Source organism: Mustela putorius, unplaced genomic scaffold (assembly GCF_011764305.1).
Source record: "Mustela putorius furo isolate JIRA1106 unplaced genomic scaffold, ASM1176430v1.1 tig00000166_pilon_pilon_pilon, whole genome shotgun sequence".
In the NCBI taxonomy this organism is placed as follows: Eukaryota; Metazoa; Chordata; class Mammalia; order Carnivora; family Mustelidae; genus Mustela; species Mustela putorius.
The window spans coordinates 829756-847483 of NW_025421301.1; the positions used below are offsets into that span (position 1 = coordinate 829756).

Genomic DNA, 17728 nt, shown 5'->3' on the forward strand with positions numbered 1-17728 from the left:
TTTCCCATTCCAATACCCGCAAGCTCTGCGACACTCAGACACCCCCCATCCTTCTGTGACCCTGTGGGACCTGAGGCCACGCTGACCCCGTGGGGGCTTCACCCCGGTTTAGCCTCTGGAGCCATGTCCCTCAGTGGAACAGACTTTTAAAAGTCCTGATTTTGTGCTCCGTCGCTCCGCCGCTTGCCGGGAGCCAGCCCCTCCCCCCGGGGTCTATCTTCCCGTCGCTTTGGATTCACGTCTCTGCCAGTCCTACCTTTCAGAAAGTGGTTGTTTTTCTGTTTCCAGAATTGCTGTTCTTCTTCTCTTCGATCTGCCGATGGATTTGTAGGTGTTTGCAATCTTTAGATAAGCTATCTAGCTGATCTCCGGCTAGCTGAAGTAGTCTCAGCCTGCTACTTCTCCACCATCTTGACTCCTCCCCCTCCTATTTCTTATTTTTAAATGTACATACATCATAAAAGTTTACTCATCCATGAAATGGGAACAATGGTACCTCTACAGGTAGACTATGTGCGAATTAAATGAACTCAGTAGTAGATCTACTTAGTGAGTAGATCTCACAAGTAGGCTGTTTCGGAATTAAATGAACTCAGTGTAATGTAAACATTGGACCAGTGGCTGGCATGTGTCCTGTAGGTACTCAAAAACATTAGCAGATATCATTGGGATTATTAGAATTACAGTTTTTACACGTTCACTCTAAAAATCAGAAAAGTCAGCAAAACACAAAAATAATAAAAATTATTTGTAATTTATGACCCCATCACTGTGATTATTACTACGGAGTCGTAACATTTAACACAGCGAAGCATGTGCTTCCAGACTCCTCTCTGTCTCTTTTCCTACAGATGCAGGTATGTTTACATATCATCTGTCTGTGGCTAGGCCCCCTTTGTGGCTCCCATATGTGTTCTTTTTTCATCTTTAGGCCAGACCAATATATTAATTCCAGGGCAAATCACTGATGATGATGACAGTTTTTCCTGAACGCTTTGAAAGGAGATAAAGACTGCATTGCATCATACTCTCCAGCGGAACAGTTATTCAGAATGTTTCAGCATTTCTCTTTCCCTCCAAGTCCCTCTCTTGCGAGTAGCACCTCACATCTCCTCTCCTGCACACCACTTCCTCCACAGCCACCCCAGCTGCCTCTGGTGCCCCTGCTCACAATGCTCCCCAAAGCACGCAGGGTTCTACTGAGAACCCTCCAATCAGGGAGCATTTGGACAAATGTCAACTACCTGTTGACTGTTTAGGGGTGAGTCAGGTCCTCTGTGTACAATGTACTTTGACATTCATCAGTGGGAGAGGATGACCTTAAGTTTAATCATTATCTTTCAAGTCAGGAGAGAGAAAAGAAAAAGAATTTGGCAAATCCAAGTGGTTGGGCATCCATGCACTGATTCTCTGACCCTCCCAAGTGGTCTGTTTGGTCACCATTGGCTCAGCAACACATACCTAAGAGTTCTGGGATGAAGGTCCGTCCCAGTTCCAGGATGACCTTGATGGCACTTGGATCCCTTCAACATGTCCATTTAGATCTCTCAGCCCAAGGAAAGCCTTCTTGCCTCTCTCCATTTCTAAAAGTCTAAGTCTATGGTATGCTTTAAATGAAAATAATAGACATTGCAAGACTCCAGTCTCTTCCTTGAAATGCTGTGAGCATCTGTAATTTTGTGATGAGCTAAAACCCCATCAAATTACTTGGGCTGTGTTGTTTCAACTGGAAATATCGCCTCTGTTCCAAAGTGATACTGTGATGCTCTCCAAGGTGAACCTGATGCTATCACATCAGCCCTTGACAATCTGCTGACCCAGAATTTTATATAATGTGCTGTCTTTTTATACTGATGTTGTGTGGATATCTTACTATATTAGTCTGCTCGGGCTGCCGTAACAAAATACAGGTGACTAGGTAGCTTGAACAACAGAAATTTATTGTCACACGGTTCTGGAGACTAAGAGTCCAAGATCAAATTGCCATCAAGATTGCTGTAGTGAGGCCTCTCTTCCTGGCTTGCAGACAGCCATTTTTTTTACTGTGTCCTCAAATGGCCTTTCCCCTGAATTGCACAGGGGTGGAGAGATGGTAGGGGAAGAGAGAGGCGCAGGGGTGGAGGGGTGGGGGAGACTTCTGGTGTCTCTTCTTATAAGCACACCAATCCTATTAGATTAAAGCCTCACTCTTATGGCCTTACTTAAACTTAATTATTCTCTAAAGGCCCCATCTCCAAATACAGTCACATTGGGGTTTAGGGTTTCAATCTATTAGGTTTTTTTGGAGGGGAAGCTCAAATCAGTTCATAACACCTACTATACACCAGCAGTCTAAGGTAACAATATAACAGCAAAGCAGAGGATTGGTTTTGAATCAAGATATCATTATAAGTTATAGTGTTAAATATTTCTAAAAAGAGACATCTAGAGTAAACACATATACAGAATTAGACAAATCCTTCATACAGGCTTTCCAAGTATTTTCCTTGAAAAATTGAAAATTCTTAATACACTTATAACATTAGAATTTAAAGTGTTCGTTTCCTTTCAAGAGAGCATTCCTTGAAATTTCATGTTTTTTCTTAGTGATTAATGTGAATCAGATTAAAGCATTCCTCAAAAGCTGAATTGTACTTGCTCTAATAAGTTTTTTATGCCAATTAGCTAAAATTTAATTATTGTTATTATAAGCTGCTTGACTTCATTAAAACGAACTTCCTTTGTTATAAATGAATTTGGCTTATCAGAAAAGTTCATTCAAACTGAATTATGGGAGAAGAGATATTTAATTAGTATTTTAATTTTTTTCAGGCAAATAGGATAGCTGGCCAATTTTTAAAAATCTAGAATGTCACTTTTATTGTCATTTTAGAAAAGCAAATACTTTATCCATTGCCTAATTTATACCAAAGGGCAACAAGTGATGCTCTCATGTTTTTTTCTTATCAAATATCAGTTTATAATTTTACTGAAGTGTTGTTGTTACCCAGATGTTAGTTTCTTTCTCTGGTAATACGTGACCATACAGAGATCTGCAATTATGAGGACATGTAATTGGGATCTCTCATGTTGCTTCGAAAACTTTAAAACCCAGATTTGACTATACTATTCAACATCAGAATTTAGCACAGAACCGGGGTGCCTGGGTGGCTCAGTTGGTTGAACAACCCACTCTTGCATTTCAACTCAGGTTGTGATCTCAGGGTCATGTGATCAAGCTTTGTATTAGGTTCCACACTGGGCATCGAGCCTACTGGGCATTCTTTCTTTCTCTCTCTCTCTCCCCTTCTGCCCAGCCCCTCTGTAGCACGCACTCTATCTCTCAAAAAAAATAAAAATTTAAAAAAATTAAAAAAAAAGAATTTAGCACATAACCAAATTAATTGTGTAACAGTGTATATCACTACATTTGAGATGGGAATAAAAGCCTAAAGTTATTATGTCCAGTGATTTACACTCATCGTTAAAAGAAACAGACCCTATGCCACATAATTTTAGTATACTAGAGAAACTATGAGAAAAAAAAAACAATGAATCATGCAATGTGTTTGAAGGAAAGAGAGAGAGAGAGAGAGAGAAAAGAAGGGCAATAAGGAAACTATGCAGCCGTAAAATTTTTACATCATTGTATGTAGTCTTCTTTAGATATTTAAAAAAATTAAGTCTGTGATAAAAAAAATACACACAAAAAACCCTGCATTTTTAGTCCATGGATCACACACTGGAAGGGAAGTTAAAGAAAGCAAACTCAGCTAAATACAGAAATAAATAAAGAGAATGATCAAAGTTGCCAATTCATGACTTAATCAGTCTATTTGTCTGCTTTCAAGTAATGGCTAAATAAGTTTCATGCAAGATCATATTAAACCTGAGTTTCTACATTGCATAACAGGATCACCTGTCATAGCTGCTAATCTAAGGGAATTTGATCTTCAAGTACCCAAGGCTGTGAAATAAACAAACTCTCCACACTTTAACCAGATTCCAGTTTCAAACTCCAAATTCTATGAAGTGCTTCCGATGTCCCCTTTTGACTTTTGAGTACTAATATTCCCATTAGCTTCACTGTATTTTTTTTAAAGATTTTATTTATTTATTTGAAAGACAGAGATCACAAGTAGGCAGAGAGGCAGACAGAGAGGGGGAAAGCAGGCTCCCTGCCGAGCAAAGAGCCCGATGCGGGGCTCGACTCCAGGACTCTGGGACCATGACCTGAGCTGAAGGCAGAGGCTTTAACCCACTGAGCCACCCAGGCGCCCCCTTCACTGTATATTTTTAAAATCAACAGAGAAACTCAGCAAGTGCTTGTTAGTCACCTTTGGTCAACTTGGTATCTGAAACAGTAATAATTAGTAAAGCTTCAGTAGTATTGAGATTGGTGCACGCAAGGAAATTAAATCGCGCGACAGATAATCAGCCTCAGCAGTCCACCACTCTGATCAGAAAGCAAGCCCAAGGAAGTGGAAAAGCCTTAAAAGCTGACAGAAGCACCTTCTGAGAAGTATCAGCTGGTCTGCAAAGTAAAAATATTGGAGCAATGGATCCCACTTTCAGCCTCTGCTGCTCAAACCAGAGATATTGGCCACCATCCCCTGCTATACTGCCACATTTTTTTTAAATTTATGATGAAATATAGAATTGATCAAAAGAGAAATCTGTTCTGAGGAAGTTTATAAGATTTATAAGTACTTAAGACACCAAATTTTTCCAAGTATAAATGTATATATAGTACATCTGTTTAGAAATGATACAAATGATTAAAGCATCATGCAGATATATATGTTTGAAAAAAATACTTTGTGTATTAATTTGTTAGAAATAAATTGCGCTGAATTAGCAGAGTTGGGTGAACACAACTCACGTGGTAAGCATGTGTCTTGATCAGCAAGATTCTTGGAAACACAGGTCTAACAACAAGGATGAGACTTCACCATTTGAAATTCCTGTAACCACAAAAAAGAGGAAGAAAGAGAAGTGAAATTTGGGAGAAATTTATGCAACAACCAGAGATTAAGATCAAGGAGAAGGGTTGAATTTGTGGATAAAAAATGTTCCTGAATCTCAAGGACATTTGGGACATAGTGGCTGCTGTATTTCCCGGTGCCATGGTGACAACTGCATAAATAAACTAAATGTTCCTGGGTTGAGTGTTATTCTACCTGTCCTACCCATAGGCAGAGATACTGCACAACTTAACGAAGCTTAAGCTTCAAGGCCCAAAATGGGCTTAGAAATGCTTTCACATCATCATATATTTGACTAAAATTCAAAGAAGGTATTTTAATCATAGTCAGTTAAGACCACCATCTCTTTCCATCCTGACTTTTCCTCGGTCATGTCACATTGGAATGGCCATAAGCATGTTGGGATCCATTTAATGGAAAGTTGAACTAAGCATACGTTTGGTTTGGGTTTACCAGAATATAATTTTGTGTTTTTGCAGTCTTTTTGTGTAAAGGAAAGTATTGGTAGCTGTCCAGGTGCAGAATGGCTTCCAGGAGTATCCCTACTGTCTGCTATGCCCACACTCCTGGCATCCTGTCACACATGAAAGTGAAGGGACAGAGGTCTTATTGCAATGTGACCTTATCCACCAATGCACAGTGTGTGGGTAGAGGGGAAGAAACAAGATTTGAAATGAATGGAGTTTATTGGAAGTCAACTTATTGGAAATTCTTCCAAATGCTAGAGAAGCAAAATTATTAAGACGGCAAGAGTCTGTTTTCATCTTCCTTGTGGAAAAGGAAGTTCTATCCTGTCAGTGATATACTCAACAATGTGATGAATACAATTACAAATGTATCATGGTTTCTCCCCACTCTTTTGTGCATAACAGAATTTATCAGAACTACTGTCTGTAGTGTACACACTTAGCAGGACTCTACACAATGAGTACATCTGTCTTGAAGTAATATGTTATATATGCATTGCAAAGTACTGGATTGTGTCTTAGCATACCTGATGCATCTTGTCTTCACAAAGGCTGATGACATGTCACTCATTAGGAGAAGATTAATTGACTCTTGATTTAATGCAAAATACTGGCATCAATAAGGATAACATAAAACTCATTCTATTCCACTGAGACAGGACGTGGCAGACAAACTGGCTGATGTCTGTGGCCTATTCAAAAAGATTTTTTGAAAAAGATCTTATTATTTATTTGACAGAGAGAGAGTGAGAGAGGGAATACAAGCAGGGGGAGTGGGAGAGGGAGAAACAGGCTTCCCGGCAAGCAGGGTGCCCGATGCAGGGCTCGATCCCAGGACTCCAGGATCTTTACCTGAGCCAAAGGCAGATGCTTAACGACTGAGCCACCCAGGCACCCCCTACTCAAAAAGATTTAAGGGTTATCACTTCCCAAGAAAACTTGAAATGTCTTTAAATCTTACAGTTCGTATGTGACAGAGGCTTTACTATATTTGACAATAATTCTAAAAATATACATGACATTACTAGTCATGAATTCCAGGGGCATCTGGGTGGCTCAGTGGGTTAAGCCTCTGCCTTCGGCTCAGGTTGTAATCCCGGGGTCCTGGGATCGAGCCCCGCATCAGGCTCTCTGCTCAGCGGAGAGCCTGCTTCCTCCTCTCTCTCTGCCTGCCTCTCTATCTACTTGTGATCTCTTTTTGTCAAATAAATAAATAAAATCTTTAAAAAAAAATATTTTCCAAATTATCAGTAATAAAAAAACAAGTTTAAACAATCACACTAAACTAAATCATCCTTATATAATCATCCAATATTGCAAACCACTGTCATATGAGGAAGAGATCAAGGTTGCCCGGCTGGCTTAGTCAGTAGAACATGTGACTCTTGATCTGAGGGTTGTGAGTTCGAGCCCCATGTTGGGTACAGAGACTACTTAAAAAAAAGAGAGAAAGAGGTGTGTGCCTGGGTGGTTCAGTGGGTTAAGTATCTGACTCGTCAGCTTAGGTTTTGATCTTAAGGTTATAAGTTCAAGCCCCATGTCATGTTGGGCTCCATGCTGGGCATGAAGCCTACTAAAAAAAAGAGAGAGAAAGAGAGATCAAAGTCTATGCAGAAAAGCAAAAAAGGAGAAATAGTGTTATAGAGAGATTTTGGGTACCCATAATACATAATTTTTTTCCTGGATTTTCTGATATTTACAATTTTTATCAATTTTAAAAATTTAAAATTTTCTTTTATTAAATAATCTCTATGCCCAACATGGGGCTCAAACTCCAACCTTGAGATCAACAGTCCCATGCTCTATTGATAGAGCCAGCCAGGCACCCCAACTTTAAAAAATCTTATTTTTAAAATTTATTTTTAAAGAAGAGTTTATTCATTTATTTGAGAGGTCAAGAGTGCATGAGAGCACAGAATAGAGTGAGAGAGAAGCAGATTCCACACTGAGCAGAAAGCCCAATGCGGGAGGACTCGATTCCAGGACGCTGGGATTGTGACCTGAGCTGAAGGCAGATAACTAAGCCATTCAGGCCCCTCCCCACATTTTTAAAGATTATATTTATTTATTGGAGAGGAAGAGAGTGAGAAAGAGCACAAGAGCAGGGGGAGGGACTTTAAAAAATTTAAAATGACTATTTCCATTCTTTCGTTTTGTACCTGGCCTCCTGACTTAATTCCCTCCAGCAAGACAGTGCACCCATCGCGGCTGCTGCAAGTATTGATTACTAAGGACTCACATCTGCACCCTGCTGCAGCTGACCACCTGTAGCTTCGGGGAGCCACTTCCCTAGAGATGACTGGGATGCTGGACCACCTCCATGACTGAATGATGCTGGGGCCTAAAACCCTTGTCTTCTAGCAGGGTAACATACATTCCAGAGCCTCCCCAGGAGGTCAGGCCAAGGCTAGATATCTTCTGAAACCACACCTTTGCCTAGCTTCTCTGGCCCTCTCCTGCATCCCTCACTCCCCAACAATTTCCTGAGAGCCAGCCCTTGATAAATTACTTGCTCAGGAATCTCCATCTCAGGCTCTGCTTCTAGCGAACCCCTAAACGCCTATCTAATTTTGTCTTCTTTTTCTTAGATGAGTGCCCTAACCTGTAGAAAACATCAAGTCCCCCAAATTGTAGATGTTTTTTCGTCCTACTTAGTGGTATCACTGCACAGAGGACACTCTGATTTGGAAGGTGGGGATCTCATTCAGGTGGTTTGAGGAGCAAGTTTGGGTTGCTCACTATTTTAGCAACTTTGACAATTGTTCGTCCTGCCTCTTGCCACCATCAAAGATTTGGTTAAAGGGGTAGGATAAAAGATGAATGAGCTAAGATTAGACACAGCAGCATCTAACCCTACAGCCCAACTTACAGCATTTTATTTCTGGTGTTACTCCAGGGCAAACCTGCAGCCACCAGAAACCAAGGCTCCTGTATCTCTATTTTACTACACAGCTTTCTTCCACAAGGTTTCCTCGTGAGTTCAAGATAATTCCTGGTGTTCCCGCCCTTGTGCCCACATTCCAGGCAGTAAGAAGGAGGGAGAATAGTAAAAGGAGTATCCATCACTTTAAGGGGGCACTCCGGGGGGTCTCTATGTGTCTTTTTCCTTCTATGTGTCTTTGGCCAGAACTTGGTCCTGTTTCCCCAACTAGATGCAACTAGATGCAAGGGAAGCTGAGAAACGTTCTTTCCGAGAGGTAATTTGCTGCTAGAACACAACATGGAAAATGGCAAGCAGGAGGAGGTATGGAGACTTCACAAAGCAGATAAAGCTGAAATTTCAGCACTGGCAGTCAGAAAAGCCAAAAGGCAAGACAAAACAACTGTGACATTGGAGGCACCTGTCACTTTGAGGTGACAAGACGAGTCATAAGCCCATATAAGGAGCAGCTAGTGCTCCAGATGCCGGCTCTATGGTGGTGCTTCCAGGCAGCTAAATCCTTCCCATTCCGACAGAAGAAGACAGGCATTCTCGCTGGAGAAGTTAAAACAGAGCTCCAGCTTCAGGGGTATTTCAGGGAAGTAAGGCAAATGGTAAAAACGGGAGGTTAAGTTAAATTCTGTGTATTGAGCTGTGAGAGCCTTTAGTGCCATGTCCTTACTCAGCTCCTAGAATGACAGCAGCCAGGTCTGAACCTTCCACAGGAGGACAGAAAGGATCTCTCTCCTGAAAAATAGACCAACAACAACAAAACAAATTTTAAAAAAACAAGCCCAGGAGAAAAAAGCCACAGATGCTAATATTGGGGTGCCTACAAAGTAAGACCTAAGGGAAAGCACAGTACAGTGAAGCCACGAGTTAGCACACTCAGCCAAGCTTCCAATCATTTTTCTTTTTTGATGTTTTTTTCTCTTAAATAAAGACAGAGAGCCAAGAATCAGTAGACTTTTGAAGAATGTCTCTGCCACATCCACCCTATTCCCAGTCTAAGAGCCTGTGAGCATCATTCCTTGAGATACCAGTACCGGACACCTGTTCTAATCCTAAAACTCTCAGTTCAATGGCATATCTTGGCCTCAGAGGCTGCAGGTGACTTAAAAAAAAAAAAAAAGACTGCTCGTATTCAGTGTCCTGTGTTGGACAATGTTCTACCTTGTTGTTTATCATAGACCCCAAGACTGATGGGGCACACCTAGCTCTCATGAGATGGTCTCTGACACAAACCGGGATTAGCTTAAGTGCAGAATTACTCCAGTCTCTCAGCTCCTAAAATTATCCAACGCACCCACTCACCGCTGTCCTACTGAAAACGAATTACTAGCTTGGTGCCAAACACTGGTTGACTCCCACTGCTATGGAGGGACAACTATAACCAAGGATTGCAGTACTTTTCTGGGTGATACAGAGAAACAATGGAGTAAGCAAGGCGCAGCTCAGTCAATCTCACTGAATTTAACGTGACTGATACACTCAGGAACATGTGAGAAGGCACAGACTGCATGGGAGGGCTCTAGAGAATTCATGGGCCAGAGGCACCTGCCATCTGGGGATGACATTGTCCCCATGAGACGTGACTAAGAGACAAGAGACGTGACTAAGCCTCATTTACTGACGGCAATGTCCACATTAACTACAACCCTAGTAGTAGAAGGCAAGTTTTACCTAGGATGGTTGGATGTACATTCAATGCCTTTGTTTCATTTCCCCTGGAAGCAGAGGCAGGGACTCATAAGGGCAGGTGACTTCTTTGGAAGATAATGCCAGAAAACAGGGGAGTGACACTGGCAAAAAGAGAAAGCCAAAAAAATGTGTATTACTGAATTACGAGACACAGCTAGGGGTCAGTCCTACCTGGGACCCTCTGAAGAGCTCTATAGAATCCACTTGGAATTGTATACCATTGATAAACTGCACATGTAATCAAATAAAACACAGTATCTATACAATGTTTAACGAAAAATAAAATAGGGGCACCTGGGTGGCTCAGTGGGTTAAGCCTCTGCCTTCGGCTCAGATCATGATCTCAGGGTCCTGGGATCAAGCCCTGCATCGGGCTCCCTGCTCAGCAGGGAGCCTGCTTTCTCTTCCTGCCTCTCTGCCTGCTTATGATCTCTGTCAAATAAACAAATAAAATCTTTAAAAAAAAACAACTTTATAAGATTATATAAAAATAATAAAATTATTTTAAAATGTATAATTATAAAAATATAAAATTATAAAAAATATATAAATATGTCCAATTATATATATATTATTATAGTTATATTCTGAAGGAGCACCTAGGTGGCTCAGTCAGTTAAGCATCTGACTCTTGATTTTGGTTCAGATCATGATCTCAAGGTCCTGGTTTTAAGCCCCACGTGGGCTCTGCACTCAGTGGGGAGTCTGCTTGAGGTTCTCCCTCCCTTTTCTCTCTCTCCCTCTGCCCCTCCCCTCTCCAAATAAGTGAATAAATCTTAAAAAAAAAACCAAAAAACTAGTATTCTGAGAACTTAAGTTCTAATGGATGTTACTTTGATCAAAAAGAATGGTTCCTTAATTGACATTTAAAATGCCGATGAATGAGATTAAAATTCCTTTTGAAGAGACATCATTTTAAAAGTCTGGAGCTTCTGATGTTGGCTCCAATAGGTGGTTCATTTGAAAACTGGATTAACCTCAAAAGAGCACCCATTTTTTAGGATTTTGGAGGTGGAAGAGAGACTCCAGCCCAAAAAGAAGGGAGGGAACTGCTTCCCAGGAAATGAGAAGGAAAAGGAGGTCTCCACAGGTACTATTTCCTTGGATCAGGGCAGTAATGAACCTCACATTGGAGCGTAGGTAGGTGGCTGCCTCCTGGCAGCACAGGAGACCTGAATAGAAGGAAAAAGCAGCTCTGCTTTTAGACCACACCCACCCTTGGGAGGGATAATGAGGGAGCTATTGGCTGGAAATGCTTATTGAGATATGGTGACTCTTAACTCCGTGACCAGGTCATTCTTAGAACTTCAGCCATCATCTCTTCTTGTCTTATGTGTCTGGATCTTTCTTCCTTAAGTTCTTTTATTAGGGAAATGATTTCCTCCATCATGTTCAGGTGTGTTCTCTTCTGCTTCCCATAGGTGTCCACCAGGCTCTGAATTGTTGATGACTCTTTCTTTAGGCTAGTGTCCTCCAAAGATGACTCAATCCCTGCATTCCCCTTTTGAACAAAGCCAGGCTTGTCAAAGAGTTGATACTATCTTGAATTACTGCAGCTGGTATTTTTGACATGTTGAGCCAGTGTTTGTGAAAGCAGCATTCTCCATTTCATGTAAAGCCAGCTTCTAGCCAACTGGACAAGTCTAAACAAATATGAGACTCACCAAAGGCGGATGACAGATGCATACACCGCTGATGCCAGCTGGAGACCACGGAGGACAGGGTCCAGATTCCCATCATCCAGCCGGTTTGTGGCTGTACCACCACCACTTGTGGTTTCCCAAGGACACCTGAAGCCAAGCTCTACAGTGGTCTGATGTCCTTCCATAGCACTGAAAGCCTAGAACAGAATTCTGCTGAGTTGTCATGCCTCCACCAGCCCTCATGCCAGCTCCATAACAAACTTCCCCTAGTAATACCTGGAAATATTTCATCCTGCCAACCTGGGCAGTCTACTGGGGAGCTAATCCAGGGTAAGGAGAGAGTCAATTTAAAAAAAGCTTCTTGTTGGAGCACCTACATGGCTCACTCGGTTAAGGGATGTTGATTTCTGCCCAGGTCATGATCTCAAGGTTGGGAGATGGAGCCCAGCATTTGGCTCTGTGCTGGGCATAGAGCCTGTTTAAGGTTCTGTCTCTCCCTCTGCCTGTGCTCCTCCCACAAACCCCTCCCCACTTCCTCTCTAAAAAAACCTCAAAAGGTGATCAATTAGACATGTTTTTTAGTATAATTATGAACTTGTATACTTAAAAATATTTGATATGTTTTAATTCATTGTAGTTACTATTCTGATTGATATTTAAATTGTCCCCTCTTTAGCCAGTGTTGTCTTTCGAATCCTTTTCCCCCAGGAGACTTTGATGGCTTCTTTCTTTCTGATATGACAAGATATCCAAGGCTTATTTTGTTCATTTCCTGCCCTAGACCTGGTATTAGGTACGCTTCCAAAGTCATGGTTCCTTTAAGGAAAAATAATAGAGACTAGAGTGTGGGCTCTGGGGATGCTGAATGCCACTGAGCTGGTCATTGTCTCTAAGTCTTTTCCGTGGACAAAGCTAAGAAATATCTTTTTTAAAAATTGAGATATAATTGACATACAACACTGTGTTAGTTTTAGGTATATAACATAATGATTTGATATGTGTATATATGAAAAAATGATCACCACAATAAGTATAGTTAATATCTGGGTGCCGGGGTGGCTCAGTGGGTTAAGCCTCTGCCTTTGGCTCAGGTCATGATCTCAGAGTCCTGGGATCGAGTCCTGCATCAGGCTCTCTGCTCAGCAGGGAGCCTGCTTCCCTCTCTCTCTGCCTGCCTCTCTGTCTACTTGTGATCTCTCTCTGTCAAATAAATAAATAAAATCTTAAAAAAAAAAGTATAGTTAATATCCATCACCGCACAGTTACAAATTTTTGTTCTCTTGTGATGAGAACTTTTAAGGTCTTCTTTATTAGGAACTTTCAACATACAATAGAGTATAGTTAATTATAGCCACCATGCTGTACAGTACATCCCCAGGACTTACTTTCTTATAACTCAAAGTTTGTACCTTTCGACCTTCTGCACCCATTTTGCCCAATCACCATTCCCTGCCTCTGGAAGCCACCAGTGTTCTCCATATCTATGAGATCCATTTCTTTTATTTTTAAGATTCCATATATTTTAAGATTCCATATATTTCTTTCTCTGATTTAAGAAATTTTCTTTTTAAATTTAAGAAATATTTTTTAAGGAGAAAATATATTTCAGGGACACATGGGTGGCCCAGTTGGTTAAGCATCTGCCTGCAGCTCAGGTCATGATCTCAGGATCCTGGAATCAAGCCCATATCAGGCTCCCTGCTGAGTGGGGAAGTCTGCTTCTCCCTCTCCCTATGCACCCCCCACCACTCAAACACACTTTTGTGCATGCTAGCTCTCTCTCAAATACATAATATCTTTATAAATATATATATATATATATACTTATATTTACATGCAATAGACTTTTAACTGATCTGCTTGTCCCAAGCTCTACTTCACTACTCTCTGTAATCCATCCTGTGCATCTGTCAGAACCATCCTTATAAAATGTAGATATGATTTTATTAATCCCCTGTGTAAAAACTTTTTTTTTTAAATCTTTTTTTTTTTTTTAAGATTTTATTTATTTATTTGTCAGAGAGAGAGAGAGCGCGCGAGCACATGCAGACAGAATGGCAGGAAGAGACAGAGAGAGAAGCAGGCTCCCCGCTGAGTAAGGAGCCCGATGTGGGACTCGATCCCAGGAACGCCGGGATCATGACCTGAGCTGAAGGCAGCCACTCAACCAACTGAGCCACCCAGGCGTCCCCCCTGTGTAAAAACTTTTGATGGAATCCCATTACTGAAAGAATTAAGACAAAGCTCCTTGGTGCGCGCGCACACACACACACACACACACACACACACACACACACAGCCTCCTGACATTTAGCTCCTAATCTCCATTCCAAACTCTTCAGCATTCCTTCTTCCTTCCCCTCTTATTAGTTCAGCACAGCACACTATTCCTACCACACTGTGCCTTCGCTCAGCTAGTTCACTTTCTCTGAAGTGCCTTGTTTTTACTATTCCTCAGTCAATTTATACTCACCCTTCAATAAATGGCTCAAACATCGATTTTCTTTACAATAACTTGCAGCCTCCCTTCCCTACAGAGAGCTAATCTGTTTCCGTCACGTTCTACAAAGTACTCTGAAATCTTTATGTACCATTAATGAAACTGTACTGTAATGATTTGTTTACATGTGCATCTCTCCCTAGTTAGAATGTCTCCCAAAATGTAGGACACTCACTATTGGTGGTACTACGGATGGCTTTATGTGTTAAGCTGATGGGGCATTAAATATCATTAAATGTTGAATTGCATAGGGTGAGAGCTGGCCCCCTTTTAATAATCTACATTTGGAAAAACATTTTAAGTTTGGTGCTGGGGTGGCTTTAGCATCTCTCTATCGTGTGATTAATTTCCCTTTTTAAGAGATAGCAGGCCTCAGTCTTGGAAGCCTTATAGATAGAGGTAATAGACTAGAATTTACATTTTTTTAAAATAAAATGATATTTTGTAATGATTACCCTCTGTGAAACTTCTAAAATTAATACTGGTGATAGAATGTTCTTTTAAAACAAAAGTAAGTTAGGGGTGCCTCGGTGGCTCAGTGGGTTAAAGCCTCTGCCTTGAGCTCAGGTCATGATTCTGGGGTCCTGGGATGGAGCCCCACATCGGGCTCTCTGCTCAGCGGGGAGCCTGCTTCCTCCTCTCTCTCTGCCTGCCTACTTGTGATCTCTGTTTGTCAAATAAATAAATAATCTTATTTTTTAAAAAGTAAGCTAATTTAAAGAAAAATAATAAGCCTGTTCCAGTTAAAAAGTACATCATAGCAAAAATCTCGTAGGATATATGAAAATATTTGACTTACACTGGGCTGGGTCTCTCAGAATTATAAAGCATTACTTCTATTTTCATCCCCAGTTCCTAGCACTATGGTTAACATACAGTAGATCACCACTAAACAATTGCTAAATTAATTAGGTTAGGAAAAAGCACACACCTCTAACATTTTCAAGACCGAGTGTCATTTTGGGGGAATATGCAGGTAAGTGACAGGCCTTCTGTAAGCCAATGTTTCTGAAAAAGTTAAATACCATCCATTGTTATCATATAAATGACCTTTTAAATGATTTCCTACAGCTACTGTGGAAGAAATCAACTTCCTAAGAAGATACAATCATAGATGTTTCAACTGGATTGTTGGAATAATGTCTTATAAGCTGAAGTTTGGGGCAACAGAAGAAAGTTTACAATACATTCTAAGCAAATTACCACATCACCCTTCACCTTCAAGTTCATGCATGGTACATTTTAAGAAAGGGTAGACCAGAGCAGCTCTAACTAGAGGAGAGCTAGCACCATCTGTTGGGGAGTGAGCTCCCAACATTAAGAGAGATTCACGGTCAGGTGACTTCATTAACTCTGAATTTGTTTCTTCAAAGTATTTTCATGGCATAGATTTTAAGATACTCACACATACCCAAGTACAATTTAATTTTCAATCAGTTATTTCTTTTTTGTGGTGAGGATAGACTGTAATTTTTAAAAATGTATTAAATGGAAAGGAAGCAGTTTCTGCAAAGGACAATGTATTAAACTCTGCTATAAATTATTGTCAGATTTTGCCAATGGTATACTCCTTGGGAGTTTCCTAGTGATTTGGAAAGAACATTAACTTTCCCAAGCCTGTAAGATACCATTTGGTGTCTCAAAGCAATGATTGATTTACTAAATGTCACCTCGCTAAATTCTAGGACCTAGAGTAAATATGTATATATTTGTGAGTCTGGTGACAGGCAGGGTATTAAGTCTTGACCTAAGCCTCTTCCCTACTTCTTTAAAGTACTTCAAAACGTCAAGGAAAGGAAAAAATATGGTTTCATCAGTTACTCTTCTCAGCTAGTTTGAGGACCTGCACTGACATTGTATAACCTTCTTTCATTGTCCATGCCTGACTGTGTTCCTCCTCAGGCCTTCCAACTAGATAGCAGCTCACTTACCCTTCTTTACACTTCATATTCAGAAACAAGAAGAGCATATACTTTTCTGTAATATAAATAATTATGGCTCTACAACTAAACTCTTAAATAAAAAATACACACATTTAAGGTGTATGATGATTTGATAAACATACACATATATACGCAGTGAAATGACCACTATAGTCAAAATAATTAACGTGTCCATCTCCTCACAGTCACCATTTCCACAACTTACTTTAAATCAATTCCAGCAGAGAGCCTGGGTGGCTCAGTAGGTTAAGTCTCTGCCTTCGGCTCAGGTCATGATCCCAGGGTCCTGGGATCAAGCCCCACATCGGGCTCTCTGCTCCTCTCCCTCTCTCTGCCTCCTTGTGATCTCTGTCAAATAAAAAAATAAAATCTTAAATCAATTCCAGCTACTTTTTAAAAGATTTTTACTTATTTATTCATTTGAGAGAAAGAGTATGTAAAAGGGAGGGGAAGGGAAGGAGAGAGGAAGGAGAAGCAGAGAATCTCAAGCATCTCAACCCCACCATCCTGAGATCATGACCTGAGCTGAAATCAGGCATCAGCCACTTAACCAACTGAGCCACCCAGGTGCCCCCAATTCCAGCTATTTTTAAAGTTCAAGAGTCTAAATGAACCTTCTTTCACAGTTTAAAACCCTTTCCTCAGAAACCTCCATCAATAGGAACAGGAAAAAACCCACTTCTCATGCAATGTAAGTCTTTTCATATAATTCGACAAAAGCTTTTCCTCGAACTATAAAGAGCGTTGTAGGATTTTTCCAATTAAAAAATGGATTTCAAAAATAATCTGACATGACCAAACGTAAGAAGAAAGTAAAAATCAGAGTATAATGTCTCCACCTAGAAAACAATCCCATTTATATATGGACATACAAATACATATATTTTTAACTAAGTAAGTTCATAGTTTAAAGATTTTTTTAAAGATTTTATTTATTTATTTGACAGAGAGAAATCACAAGTAGATGGAGAGGCAGGCAGAGAGAGAGAGAGGGAAGCAGGCTCCCCAATGAGCAGAGAGCCCGATGTGGGGCTTGATTCTAGGACCCTGGGATCATGACCTGAGCCCAAGGAAGCGACCCAACCCACTGAGCCACCCAGGCGCCCTAAAGACTTTTTTAAAATTTTATTTTTCTGACAGAGAGCGAGCGAGCGCACAAGCAGGGGGGGCAACAGGCAGAGGGAGAGGGAGAAGCAGGCTCCCCACTGAACAGGGAGCCCTGTGTTATCCTAGGACCCTGGTATCATGACCTGAGCTGAAGGCAGATGCTTAACCAACTGAGCCATACAGGTGCCCCAAATTCATAGTTTACATGGAGTTCTTACCCTACTTAATAGGTCAAGGAATAGGTTTATTAATAACTAATTTCCCACCAAGTCAAGTCTCTTTTCTCCACAATGTCAGTCAGTATAGTGGGTTGAATGGTGGCCCCAGAAAAGGTATGTCCAACCCCTAACCCCAAATATGACCTCATTTGGAAAAAGGGTCATTGCAGCTACAATTAAGAATCTTTTTTGTTTTGATTTGTAATATTTCTTTATTTGAGAGAGAGAGAGAAAGCACAAGCAAGGGAAGCAACAGGCAGAGGGA

The 17728-nt window shown here is 40.8% G+C and overlaps 1 long non-coding RNA gene across 3 annotated transcripts; it reads right to left on the reverse strand.

The window, feature by feature from the left end:
* Positions 1-4213: 4213 nt before the first annotated feature.
* On the reverse strand, positions 4214-16389 carry LOC101690050. Of its 3 annotated transcripts, XR_006605522.1 has the most exons (6): positions 16344-16389; positions 11717-11892; positions 10035-10153; positions 9034-9098; positions 5959-6123; positions 4214-4943 (listed from the first exon to the last, which is right to left on the reverse strand). It is a non-coding gene; the product is annotated as an uncharacterized LOC101690050 (long non-coding RNA). The 3 variants fall into 3 exon arrangements; XR_001181958.2 differs by lacking the exon at positions 16344-16389 and having other exon boundaries at positions 8773-9098; positions 11717-12105; XR_006605523.1 differs by lacking the exons at positions 10035-10153; positions 16344-16389 and having other exon boundaries at positions 11717-12105.
* Between the last annotated feature and the right edge of the window lie 1339 nt (positions 16390-17728).